We start from the raw sequence: 12,678 nt of genomic DNA, 5'->3' as shown, positions 1-12,678 counted from the left end.
TTCCCTCTCTCTGACAATCTCTGTCTCTCTCTCTCTCTCTCTCTCTCTATGTCACACTCACTCTCTCTCTCTATGTCACACTCACTCTCTCTGTCTCTCTCTCTGTCTCGTTTACTCACTGTGTCTCTTTCTCTCTCTGTCTCTCTCTCTATCTCTCTCTCTCTGTCTGTCTGTCTCACTCTTTCTCCAAATCCGTCTCTCTCTATATCCCGCTCTCTCTCTATCCCTCTCTATCTCTCTCTCCTGCATTTTTCCATCTCTCACTCTCTCTGTCTCTCTCACTCACTCATTTTCTCTCTCTCTGTCTGTCTCTCTCTATCCCTTACCATCTCTCTCGCTCACTGTCACTCTTTCGCAGTCTCTTTCTCTGACTGTCTCCCTGTGTCGCACTCACTCTCTCTCTCTCTCTCTCCATGTCTCTCTGTCGCTCTCTCTCTCTCTGCCTCTCTATCTCTGCCTCTGACTCTCTCACTGTCTCTCTATCACTCTTTTCCTCTCTCTCTCTGTCTCTGTATCTCTGTCTCTCTCTCGCTCTCTCTCTCTCTCTCTGTCTCTCTCTGGATCTCTCTCTTTCCCTCCCTCTCTATTATTCTCTCCCTCTATCCCTCGCTCTCTCTCTCTCTGTCTCTCTCTGGCTCTCTCTCTTTGCCTCCCTCTCTATTATTCTCTCCCTCTATCCTTCGCTCTCTCTCTCTCTGTCTCTCTGTCTCTGTCTCCTGTCTCTTTCCACCTCTTTCTCTCTCTCGCTCTCTCTCTCTCTCTCTCTCTCTCTCTCTCTGTCCCTCTCTCTGTCTCTCTCTATCTCTCTCTCTCTCAGTCTGTCTCTCGCTCTCTCTGTCTCTCTCTCTCTCTGTCTCTCTCTCCACAAACTAATCCCACTGCCCCGCTCTCTCCCCATAGCCCTGGATCAATCCACAAACTAATCCCACTGCCCCGCTCTCTCCCCATAGTCCTGTTTCAATCCACAAACTAATCCCACTGCCCCGCTCTCTCCCCATAGTCTGGTATCAATCCCCAAACTAATCCCACTGCCTTGCTCTCTCCCCATAGTCCTGTGTCAATCCTCAAACTAATCACGCTGCCCCGCTCTCTCCCCATCGTCCTGTATCAATCCCCAAACGAATCCCACTGCCCCGCTTTCTCCCCATTGTCCTGTATCAATCCCCAAACTAATCCCACTGCCCCGCTCTCTCCCCATAGTTTTGTATCAAACCCCAAACTAATCCAGCTGCCCCGCTCTCTCCCCATAGCTCTGTATCAATGCCAGAATCTATACAGTGAGGGACAGATAGAGAGACAAATACGCACTGACACATAGATATATATATCTATATATATATATATATATATAGAGAGCGAGAGAGAGAGACATGCACACTTTCTCTCTCTCTCTCACTCTCTCTCTCTCTGTCTGTCTCGCACTCTCTGTCTCTCTCTCTCTCCGTGTCTCTTTCTATGTCTGTGACTCTCTGTCTCTCTCTCTATCTGTCTCGATCTCTCTGTCTCTGTTTACCTGTCTCTCTATCTCTCTTTGTCTATCTGTCTCTCTGTTTTTCTCTCTCACTGACTCCCTCTCTCCGTCTCCCTCTCTCTGTCTTTCCCTCTCTCTCTCACTCTGTCTCTCTCTCTGTCTCTCTCTCTGTGTCTCTCTCACATAGAAACATAGAAAATAGGTGCAGGAGTAGGTCATTCGGCCCTTCTAGCCTGCACCGCCATTCAATGAGTTCATGGCTGAACATTCAACTTCAGTACCCCATTCCTGCTTTCTCGCCATACCCCTTGATCCCCCTTGTAGTCAGGACCTCATCTAAGTCCTTTTTGAATATATTTAGTGAATTGGCCTCAACAACTTTCTGTGGTAGAGAATTCCACAGGTTCACCACTCTCTGGGTGAAGAAGTTCCTCCGCATCTCGGTCCTAAATGGCTTACCCCTTATCCTTAGACTGTGCCCTCTGGTTCTGGACTTCCCCAACATTGGGAACATTCTTCCTGCATCTAACCTGTCTAACCCCGTCAGAATTTTAAATGTTTCTATGAGGTCCCCTCTCATCCTTCTGAACTCCAGTGAATACAAGCCCAGTCGATCCAGTCTTTCTTGATAGGTCAGACCCGCCATCCCGGGAATCAGTCTGGTGAACCTTCGCTGCACTCCCTCAATAGCAAGAATGTCCTTCCTCAGGTTAGGAGACCAAAACTGTGCACAATACTCCAGGTGTGGCCTCACCAATGCCCTGTAAAACTGTAGCAACACCTCCCTGCCCCTGTATTCAAATCCCCTTGCTATGAAGGCCAACATGCCATTTGCTTTCTTAACCGCCTGCTGTACCTGCATGCCAACCTTCAATGACTGATGTACCATAACACCCAGGTCTCGTTGCACCTCCCCTTTTCCTAATCTGTCACCATTCAGATAATAGTCTGTCTCTCTGTTTTTACCACCAAAGTGGATAACCTCACATTTATCCACATTATACTTCATCTGCCATGCATTTGCCCACTCACCTAACCTATCCAAGTCGCTCTGCAGCCTCACAGCATCCTCCTCGCAGCTCACACTGCCACCCAACTTAGTGTCATCCGCAAATTTGGAGATACTACGTTTAATCCCCTCATCTAAATCATTAATGTACAATGTAAACAGCTGGGGCCCCAGCACAGAACCTTGCGGTACCCCACTAGTCACTGCCTGCCATTCTGAAAATACCCATTTACTCCTACTCTTTGCTTCCTGTCTGACAACCAGTTCTCAATCCACGTCAGCACACTACACCCAATCCCATGTGCTTTAACTTTGCACATTAATCTCTTGTGTTGGACCTTGTCGAAAGCCTTCTGAAAGTCCAAATATACCACATCAACTGGTTCTCCCTTGTCCACTCCACTGGAAACATCCTCAAAAAATTCCAGAACATTTGTCAAGCATGATTTCCCTTTCACAAATCCATGCTGACTTGGACCTATCATGTCACCTCTTTCCAAATGCACTGCTATGACATCCTTAATAATTGTTTCCATCATTTTACCCACTACCGATGTCAAGCTGACCGATCTATAATTCCCTGTTTTCTCTCTCCCTCCTTTTTTAAAAAGTGGGCTTACATTGGCTACCCTCCACTCCATAGGAACTGATCCAGAATCAATGAAATGTTGGAAAATGACTGTCAATGCATCCGCTATTTCCAAGGCCACCTCCTTAAGTATTCTGGGATGCAGTCCATCAGGCCCTGGGGATTTATCGGCCTTCTATCCCATCAATTTCCCCAACACAATTTCCCCGCTAATAAGGATTTCCCTCAGTTCCTCCTCCTTACTAGACCCCCGGACCCCTTTTAAACCGGAAGGTTGTTTGTGTCCTCCTTCGTGAATACTGAACCAAAGTACTTTTTCAATTGGTCCGCCATTTCCTTGCTCCCCGTTATGACTTCCCCTGATTCTGACTGTAGGGAACCTACGTTTGTCTTTACTAACCTTTTTCTCTTTACATATCTATAGAAAATTTTGCAATCCGTCTTAATGTTCCCTGCAAGCTTCTTCTCGTACTCCATTTTCCCTGCTCTAATCAAACCCTTTGTCCTCCTCTGCTGAGTTCTAAATTTCTCCCAGTCCCCGGGTTTGCTGCTATTTCTGGCCAATTTGTATGCCACTTCCTTGGCTTTAATACTAACCCTGATTTCCCCTGATAGCCACGGTTGAGCCACCTTCCCTTTTTTATATTTATGCCAGACAGGAATGTGCAATTGTTGTAGTTCATCCATGCGGTCTCTAAATGTCTGCCATTGCCCATCCACAGTCAACCCCTTAAGTATCATTCGCCAATCCATCCCAGCCAATTCACGCCTCATACCTTCAAAGTTAGCCTTCTTAAAGTTCTGGACCATGGTCTCTGAATTAACTGTTTCATTCTCCATCCCAATGCAGAATTCCACCATATTACGGTCATTCTTCCCCAAGGGGCCTCGCACAACGAGATTGCTTATTAATCCTCTCTCATTACATAACACCCAGTCTAAGATGGCCTCCCCCCTAGTTGGTTCCTCGACATATTGGTCTAAAAAAACATCCCTTATGCACTCCAGGAAATCCTCCTCCATCTTATTGCTTCCAGTTTGGTTAGCCCAATCTTTGTGCATATTAAAGTCACCCATTATAACTGCTTCACCTTTATTGCACGCATCCCTAATTTCCGGTTTAATGCCCTCCCCAACATCTCTACTACTGTTTGGATGTCTGTACACAACTCCCACTAACGTTTTTTGCCCTTTGGTGTTCTGCAGCTCTACCCATATAGATTCCTCATCATCCAAGCTAATGTCCTTCCTAACTATTGCCTTAATCTCCTCCTTAACCAGCAATGCTACCCCACCTCCTTTTCCTTTTATTCTATCCTTCCTGAATGTTGAATACCCCTGGATGTTGAGTTCCCAGCCCTGATCATCCTGGAGCCACGTCTCCGTAATCCCAATCACATCATATTTGTTAACATCATTTTGCACAGTTAATTCATCCACCTTATTACGGATACTCCTTGCATTCAGACACAAAGCCGTCAGGCTTGTTTTTTTAACACCCTCTGTTCTTTTAGAATTTTGCTGTACAATGGCCCTTTTGTTCTTTGCCTCTCGCTATGTCTGCAGCACTCTCTCTGTCTCTCAATCTCTATCTCTCCCTCTGTCTCTCTGTGTCTCTGTCTCACTCTCTTTTCCTCTGACTCTCTCGCTCTGTCAATCTTTCTGACTCTCTCTCTCAGCCCGTCTCTCTCGCTCTCTGCCTCTTTCTCTTTCTCTCTCTATGTCCCTCTCTCTCTGAGTCGCTCTATCTCTCTTTGTCTGCCAATCACTGTCCATCACTCCCTCTCTTTCTCCATCTGTCTCTCTCTCTATATCTCCCTCTCTATATCTCTCTGTCTCTCTCTGTATCTTTCTATAACTCTTTCTCTCTCTCTCTGTCTCTCACTCTCCCACTCGCTGTCCCTCTCCGTCTGTGAGTCTCTCTCTCGCTCTGTCTGTCGACCTCGCTCTGTCTCTCTCTCTCCTTCTCTCTCTCTGTCTCTGTCTCAGTCTCTCTCCCTCTCTCTCTCTCTGTCATTCTCTCTCTCTCTGTCTCTCTGCCTATCTCTGACACTCTCTCCATCTCTCTCTGTTTCTCTCTTTCTCTATCTCTCTCAGTCTGTCGCTCTCTCTCTTTTTCTCGCTCTGTCTCTCTGTATCTGCCTCACTTTGTCTCTCTCTAAATCTCAGTCTCTATCTGTCTGACTCTTTCTCTCTCTCTCTGTCTCTCACTCTTTATCGCTCTCTCTCTCTCTCGCTATCGCCCTCTCTGTCTCTCACTCTCGCTTGCTCTCTCTTACTCTCAGTCTCTCTCTCGCTCTGTCTCTCTCTCAATCTCTCTCCTTGTTTTTCTTTCTCTCGCTCTGTCTCTCTCTCAATCTCTCTCTTTGTCTTTCTTTCTCTCTCTCTGTCTCTCTATGTCTCTCTCTTTCTCTCTCTCTCGATGCCTCTATCCTGCTCTATATATCTCTTTCTCTCTATCTCTCTCTCAGCCTGTTTCTCTCCCTTTCTCCCTCTATCACTCACTCTCTCAGTATCTCTCGCTCTGTATTTTTCTCTGTCTCTCTCTCTCTGTCTACCTCTCTCTCACACTCTATCTCTCTCACTGCATCTCTCTGTCTCTCTCTCTCTGTGTATCTGTCTGTCTGTCTCCCTCTCTCTCTTCTCTCTCTCGCTTGCTCTCTCTCTCTGTCTCTCTATCCATCTGTCTCTACATCTCTCTCTCTTTCTCTTTACCTGTCTCTGTTTTTCTCTTTCTCTGACTTTCTCTCTGTCTCCCTCTCTGTCTTTCCTTCTCTCTCGCTCTCTCTCTTTCTGTCTTTCTGTCTGTCTCTCTCTCTCTTTCTCTCTGTCTGTCTCAGTTTCTCTGTCGTTCTATCTTTCTCTCCCTCTCTCTGTCACTCTGTCTATCTCACTTGCTCTCTCTCTCTGTCTCTCTGGCTGTCTGTCTACGTCTCTGTCTCTCTCTCTCTCTCTGACTCTCACGTTCATTCTCTCTCTCTCTCTCTCTTTCTCTGTCTCTCTCGCTGTCTCTCACTCTCCCTACCTCTGTCTGTCGCTCTCTTTTTCCTTCTCGGTCTGACTCGCTCTCTGTCTCTCTCTGTCTCTCTCCCTATCGATCACTCTCTCTATCTCTCTGTCTCTCTCGATCAGTCTCTCTATCTGATTCTATCTATCTCTCTCTCACTGCCTGTCTCTCGCTATCAGTTTCTCTTGCTCTATCTCTGTCATGCTCTATCTCTCTCCCTCTCTGTCTATCTGTCGCTCTATCTCTTTCTATTTCTCTCTATATCTGTGTCTCTCTCCCTCTCTAATTCTGTCGTTCGCACTCTCTTCTCTCGCTCTCGGTATCTCTGTCTTCTCTCTCTCTCTCTCTCTCACTCTCTCTCTCTCGGTCTCTGCAACACGAATCCTGGTATAAAATGGTCACCACGTATCTCATGTAAAATGGATGCTCAATCTCACCCAAACTAATTCCACTGTCCCGCTCTCTCCCCATAGTCCTGTATCAATCCCAAACTAATACCACTGCCCTGTTCTCTCCCCATAGTCCTGTATCAATCACCAACTAATCCCACTGCCCCGCTCTCTCTCCATAACCCTGTATCAATCCCCAAACTAATTCCACTGCCCCGCGCTCTCCCCATAGTCCTGTATCAATCCCCAAACTAATCCCACTGCCCCCCTCTCTCCCCATAGTCCTGTATCAATCCCCAAACTAATCCCACTGCCCCGCTCACTACCCATGGCCCTGTATTAATCCTCAAACTAATCCCACTGCCCCGCTCTCTCCCCATAGACCTGTATCAATCCCCAAACTAATTCCACTGCCCCGATCTCCACCCATGGCCCTGTATTAATCCTCAAACTAATCCGACTGCCCCGCTCTCTCCTCATAGTCGTGTATCAAACCCCAAACGAATCCCACTACCCCGCTCTCTCCCCATAGTCCTGTATCAATCCCCAAACTAATCCCACTGCACCGCTCTCTCCCCATAGTCCTGTATCAATCCCCAAGCTAATCCCACTGCCCCGCTCTCTCCCCATAGCCGTGTATCAATCCCCAAGCTAAACCCACTGCCCCGCTCTCTCCCCATAGCCGTGTATCAATCCCCAAACTAATCCCACTGTTCCGCTCTCTCCCCATAGTCCTGTAACAATCCACAAACTAATCCCACTGCCCCGCTCTCTCCCCATAGGCCTGTATCAATCCTCAAACTAATCCCACTGCCCCGCTCTCTCCCCATAGCCCTGTATCAATCCGTAAACTAATCCCACTGCCCCGCTCTCTCCCCATAGTCCTGTATCAATCGGAAAATAATCCCACTGCCCCGCTCTCTCGCCATAGTCCTGTATTAATCCCCAAACTAATCCCACTGCCCCGCTCTCTCCCCATAGTCCTGTATCAATCCCCAAATTAATCCCTCTGCCCCACTCTCTCCCCATAGTGCTGTATCAATCCACAAAATAATCCCACTGTCCCGCTCTCTCCCCATAGTCCTGTATCAATCCCCAAACTAATCCCACTGCACCGTTCTCTCCCCATAGTCCTGTATCAATCCCCAAGCTAATCCCACTGCCCCGCTCTCTCCCCATAGCCGTGTATCAATCCCCAAACTAATCCCACTGCCCCGCTCTCTCCCCATAGTCCTGTATCAATCACTAAACTATTCCCACATTCCCGCTCTCTCCACATAGTCCTGTAACAATCCCCAAACTAATCGCACTGCCCCGCTCTCTCCCCATCGTCCTGTATCAATCCTCAAACTAATCCCACTGCCCCGCTCTCTCCCCATAGCCCTGTATCAATCCGCAAACTAGTCCCACTGCCAAGCTCTCTCCCCATAGCCCTGTATCAATCCCCAAACTAATCTCACTGCCCCGCTCTCTCCCCATAGCCCTGTATCAATCTCCAAACTAATCCCACTGCCCCGCTCTCTCCCCATTGTCCTGAATCAATCCCCAAACTAATCCCACTGCCCCGCTCTCTCCCCAGAGTCCTGCATCAATCGGAAAATAATCCCACTGCCCCGCTCTTTCTCCATAGTCCTGTATCAATCCCCAAACTAATCCCACTGCCCCGCTCTCTCCCCATAGTCCGATATCAATCCCCAAACTAATCCCGCTGCCCCGCTCTCTCCCCATAGTCCTGTATCAATCTCCAAACTAATCCAACAGCCCCGCTGTCTCCCCATAGTCCTGTATCAATCCCCAAACTAATCCCACTGCCCCGCTCTCTCCCCATAGTCCTGTATCAATCCCCAAACTATTCCCACTGCCCCGCTCTCTACCCATAGTCCCGTATCAATCTCCAAACTAATCCCAATGCCCCGCTCTCACCCCATAGTCCTGTATCAATCCCAAAACTAATCCCACTGCCCCGCTCTCTCCCCATAGTCCTGTATCAATCCCCAAATTAATCCCACTGCCCCACTCTCTCCCCATAGTGCTGTATCAATCCACAAAATAATCCCACTGTCCTGCTCTCTGCCCATAGCCCTGTATCAATCCCCAAACTCAACCCACTGTCCCGCTCTCTGCCCATAGCCCTGTATCATTCAGCAAACTAATCCCACTGCCCTCCTCTCTCCCCATAGTCCTGTATCAATCCCCAAACCAATCCCACTGCCCCGCGCTCTCCCCATAGTCCTGTATCAATCCGCAAACTAATCCCACTGCCCCGCTCTCTCCCCATAGTCCTGTTTCAATCCCCAAACTAATCCCACTGCCCCGCTGTCTGCCCATAGTCCTGTATCAATCCCCAAACTAATCCCACTGCCCCGCTCTCTCCCCATAGTCCTGTATCAATCTCCAAACTAATCCCACTGCACCGCTCTCTCCCGAAAGCCCTGTATCAATCCCCAAACTAATCCCACTGCCCCGCTCTCTCACCATAGTCCTGTATCAATCCTCAAACTAATCCCACTGCCCCGCTCTCTCCCCATAGTCCTGTATCAATCCCAAACAAATGCCACTGCCCTACTCTCTCCCCATAGTCCTGTATCAATCCCCAAACTAATCCCACTGCCCTACTCTCTCCCCATAGTCCTGTATCAATCCGCAAACTAATCCCACTGCCCCGCTCTCTCCCCATAGCCCTGTATCAATCCCATAATCTATACAGGGAGACAGATAGAGAGAGAGACACACACACAAATACTCTCTCTCTCTCTCTCTATCCCTCTCTCTGTTTCCTTCTCTGTCTCACGCAATCTCTCTCTCTCTGTCTCTCTTCTGTCACCCTCTCTGTCTCTCTCTCTGTTTCACTCTCTCTGTGTCTCTCTGTCTATCTATCTCCCTCCATGTCTCTTTCTCTCTCCCTGTCAATCTCTCTTTCTGTCTCTCTATCTCTCTCTCTCTCCGACTCTCTGTCCCTCTCTCTCACTCTGTCTCTCTCTCTGTTCCTCTTGATCTCTCTCCCTCTCTCTCTCCCTCTCTCTCTGTCCCTCACTCTCCCTCTATCTCTCTATCTGTCTCTCTCTCTCTTTGTCTCTCTCTCTCTGTCTTTTAGTCTGTCTCTCTCTCTCTCTGTCTCTCTCTCTCTCTCTGTGTCTTTCTCTGTCTCTCTTTCTATATATATCTCTCTCTCTCTGTCTCTCTCTCTCTCTCTGTCTCTCTCTCTCTGTATTTCTCTCTGTCTCTCTCTCTGTCTCTCTCTCTGAATCTCTCTCTCCCTGTCTCTCTCTCTATATATCTCTCGCTCTGTCTCTCTCGCTCTGTCTCTCTCTCTCTCCCACTCTATTGCTCTCTCTCTCTCTATCCCTCTCTCTCTCTATCCTTATTTCCGTCTCTCTGTCCCTCTCTGTTGCTCTGTCTCTCTGTGTCTCTGAATTTCTCTCTCTGTCTCTGTCTCTCTCTCTCCTGTCTCTTTCCCTCTTTATCTCTCTCTCGCTCTGTCTCTCTCTCTCTGCCCCTCTCTCTGTTCCTCTCACTGTCTCTCTCACTCTCTCTCTAATTCTCTCTCTCCCTTGCTCACTCTCTGTCTCTGTATCTCTGTTTCTCTCTCGCTCTCATCTCTCTCTCGCTCTCTCTCTTTCTCTGTCTGTCTGTCTCTCTCTCCCTATCTCTCTCTATCCCTGCCTGTCTCGCTTTCCCTCTCTCTGACAATCTCTCTCTCTCTCTCTCTCTCTCTCTCTATGTCACACTCACTCTCTCTCTATATGTCACACTCACTCTCTCTGTCTCTGTCACTGTCTCGTTTACTCACTGTGTCTCTTTCTCTCTCTGTCTCTCTCTCTATCTCTCTCTCTCTGTCTGTCTCTCTCTTTCTCCCAATCCGTCTCTCTCTATATCCCGCTCTCTCTCTATCCCTCTCTATCTCTCTCTCCTGCATTTTTCCATCTCTCACTCTCTCTGTCTCTCTCACTCTCTCATTTTCTCTCTCTCCGTCTGTCTCTCTCTATCCCTTACCATCGCTCTCGCTCACTGTCACTCTTTCGCAGTCTCTTTCTCTGACTGTCTCTCTGTGTCGCACTCTCTCTCTCTCTCTCTCTCTCTATGTCTCTCTCTCTATGTCTCTCTCTCTATGTCTCTCTCTGCCTCTCTATCTCTGCCTCTCACTCTCTCACTTTCTCTCTATCACTCTTTTCCTCTCTCTTTCTCTCTCTCTCTGTCTCTGTATCTCTGTCTCTCTCTCTCGCTCTCTCTCTCTCTCTGTCTCTCTCTGGCTCTCTCTCTTTCCCTCCCTCTCTATTATTCTCTCCCTCTATCCCTCGCTCTCTCTCTCTCTGTCTCTCTCTGGCTCTTTCTCTTTCCCTCCCTCTCTATTATTCTCTCCCTCTATCCTTCGCTCTCTCTCTCTCTGTCTCTCTGGCTCTGTCTCCTGTCTCTTTCCACCTTTTTCTCTCTCTCGCTCTCTCTCTCTCTGTCCCTCTCTCTGTTCCCCTCTCTGTCTCTCTCTATCTCTCTCTCTCTGTCTCTCTCTCTCTTTGTCTCTCTCTCCCTATCTCTCTCTATCCCTCTCTCTCACTCTGTCTGTCTCACTCTCCCTCTCTCTGACACTCTCTCTCGCTCTCTCTCTCTCTCTCTCTCTCTCTCTCTCTCTCTCTGTCACACTCACACTCTCTGTCTCTCTCTCTGTCTCGTTTTCTCGCGTTGTCACTCTCTGTCTCGTTCTCTCTGTGTCTCTCTCTCTCGCTCTGTCTCTCTCTCTGTCTCTTTCCATATCTCTGTCTCTCTGTCTCGTTCTCTTTGTCTGTCTCTCTCTCCTTTGTCTCTGTCACTCTCTCTCGGAATCTCTCTCTCTCCCTGTCGCTCTCTCTCTGTATCCCTTTCTCTCTCTATCCTTCTCCCTATCTCTGTCCCTCTCTCTGTTTCTCTCTCTGTCTCCGTCTCTCTGTCTCCTGTCTCTTTCCATCTCCCTCTCGCTCTATCTCTCTCTCTCTCGCTCTCTCTGTCTGTCTGACTGCCTCTCTCTGTATCTCCCTCTCTCTATATCTGTTTCTATCTGTTTGTCTTGCTCTCTTTCTCTCTCTCTCTCTCCCTCTCTCTCCCTCTTTCTGACCTTCTCCAGATCTCCCTCTCTCTCTCCCACTCTCTCTCCCTCGCTCTCTCTGTCCCCCTCTCTCTCTCTCTGTCCTACTCTCTTCATCTCTCTGTCTCTCTCTCTCTTTCCCTGTGTTTCTCTCTCTCTGTCTGTCTCTCTCCCTCTTTCTCCCTATTCATCTCTCTCTATCCCCCTCTCTCTCTATGCCTCTCTCTCTCTCTCTGTATCTCTCTCCTGCATTTTCCATCTCTCTCTCTCTCTCTATCCCTCTCTCTGTCTCCCTCTCTCTCTCTCTATATATATATAAACTTTCTCTCTCTGTCTCTCTCACTCTCTCTGTCTTTCTCACTCTCTCATTTTCTCTCTCTCTGTCTGTCTCTCACTGTCTCTTACCATCGCTCTCTCGCTCACTGTCACTTTCTTTCTCAGTCACTCTCTGTGATTGTCTCTCTCTGTCTCATTCACTATTTCTCTCTCTCTGTCACTCTCTCTGTCTCTCTCTCTGTGTGTCTCTCTGTCTATGTCTCTCTCTCTCTCTGTCTCTCTCTTTGTCTCTCTCTCTCTATCTATCTCTCTCTCTCTGTCTCTCTCTCTATCTCTTTCTCTATCTCTCTCTACATCTATCCCTCTCCCTCAATCCTCTCTTCCTCTATCCCTCTCTCTCTATTCCTCTCTCTCTCTGTCTCTCTCTCTCTCTCTCTCTCTCTCTCTCTGTCTGTCTCTCTCTCTCCCTCTCTCTCTGTCTCTCTTTCTCTCTCTGTCTCTATCTGCCTATCTCTCTCTATCCCTCTCTCTCTCTGTCTGTCTCGCTCTCCCTCTCTGTGACACTCTCTGTCTCTCTCTCTCTCTCTGTCACAATTATCTCTCTGTCTCTCTCTGTCTCGTTTTCTCACTCTGTCTCTCTATCTCTTTCTCTCTGTCTCTCTCTCTCTCAATCTCTCGATTTCTCTCTGTCTCTCTATCACTGTCTCTCTCTCTTCTTTCTACTTCCATCTCTCTCTCTCTGTGTGTCTGTCTCTCTCTCCTTCTCTGTATCTGTCACTCTCTCTCTCTCGGTCTCTCTCTCTCTCTCCCTCTCTCTTTCTCTATCGCTTTCTCTCTCTATCTCTCTCCCTCTCTCTGTGTTTCTCTCCGTGTCTCTCTCT

This window comes from Pristiophorus japonicus, unplaced genomic scaffold, assembly GCF_044704955.1.
Source record: "Pristiophorus japonicus isolate sPriJap1 unplaced genomic scaffold, sPriJap1.hap1 HAP1_SCAFFOLD_117, whole genome shotgun sequence".
Classification (NCBI taxonomy): Eukaryota; Metazoa; Chordata; class Chondrichthyes; family Pristiophoridae; genus Pristiophorus; species Pristiophorus japonicus.
The sequence above is the reverse complement of the archived record's forward strand: the minus strand, read 5'-3'. Positions refer to the sequence as shown.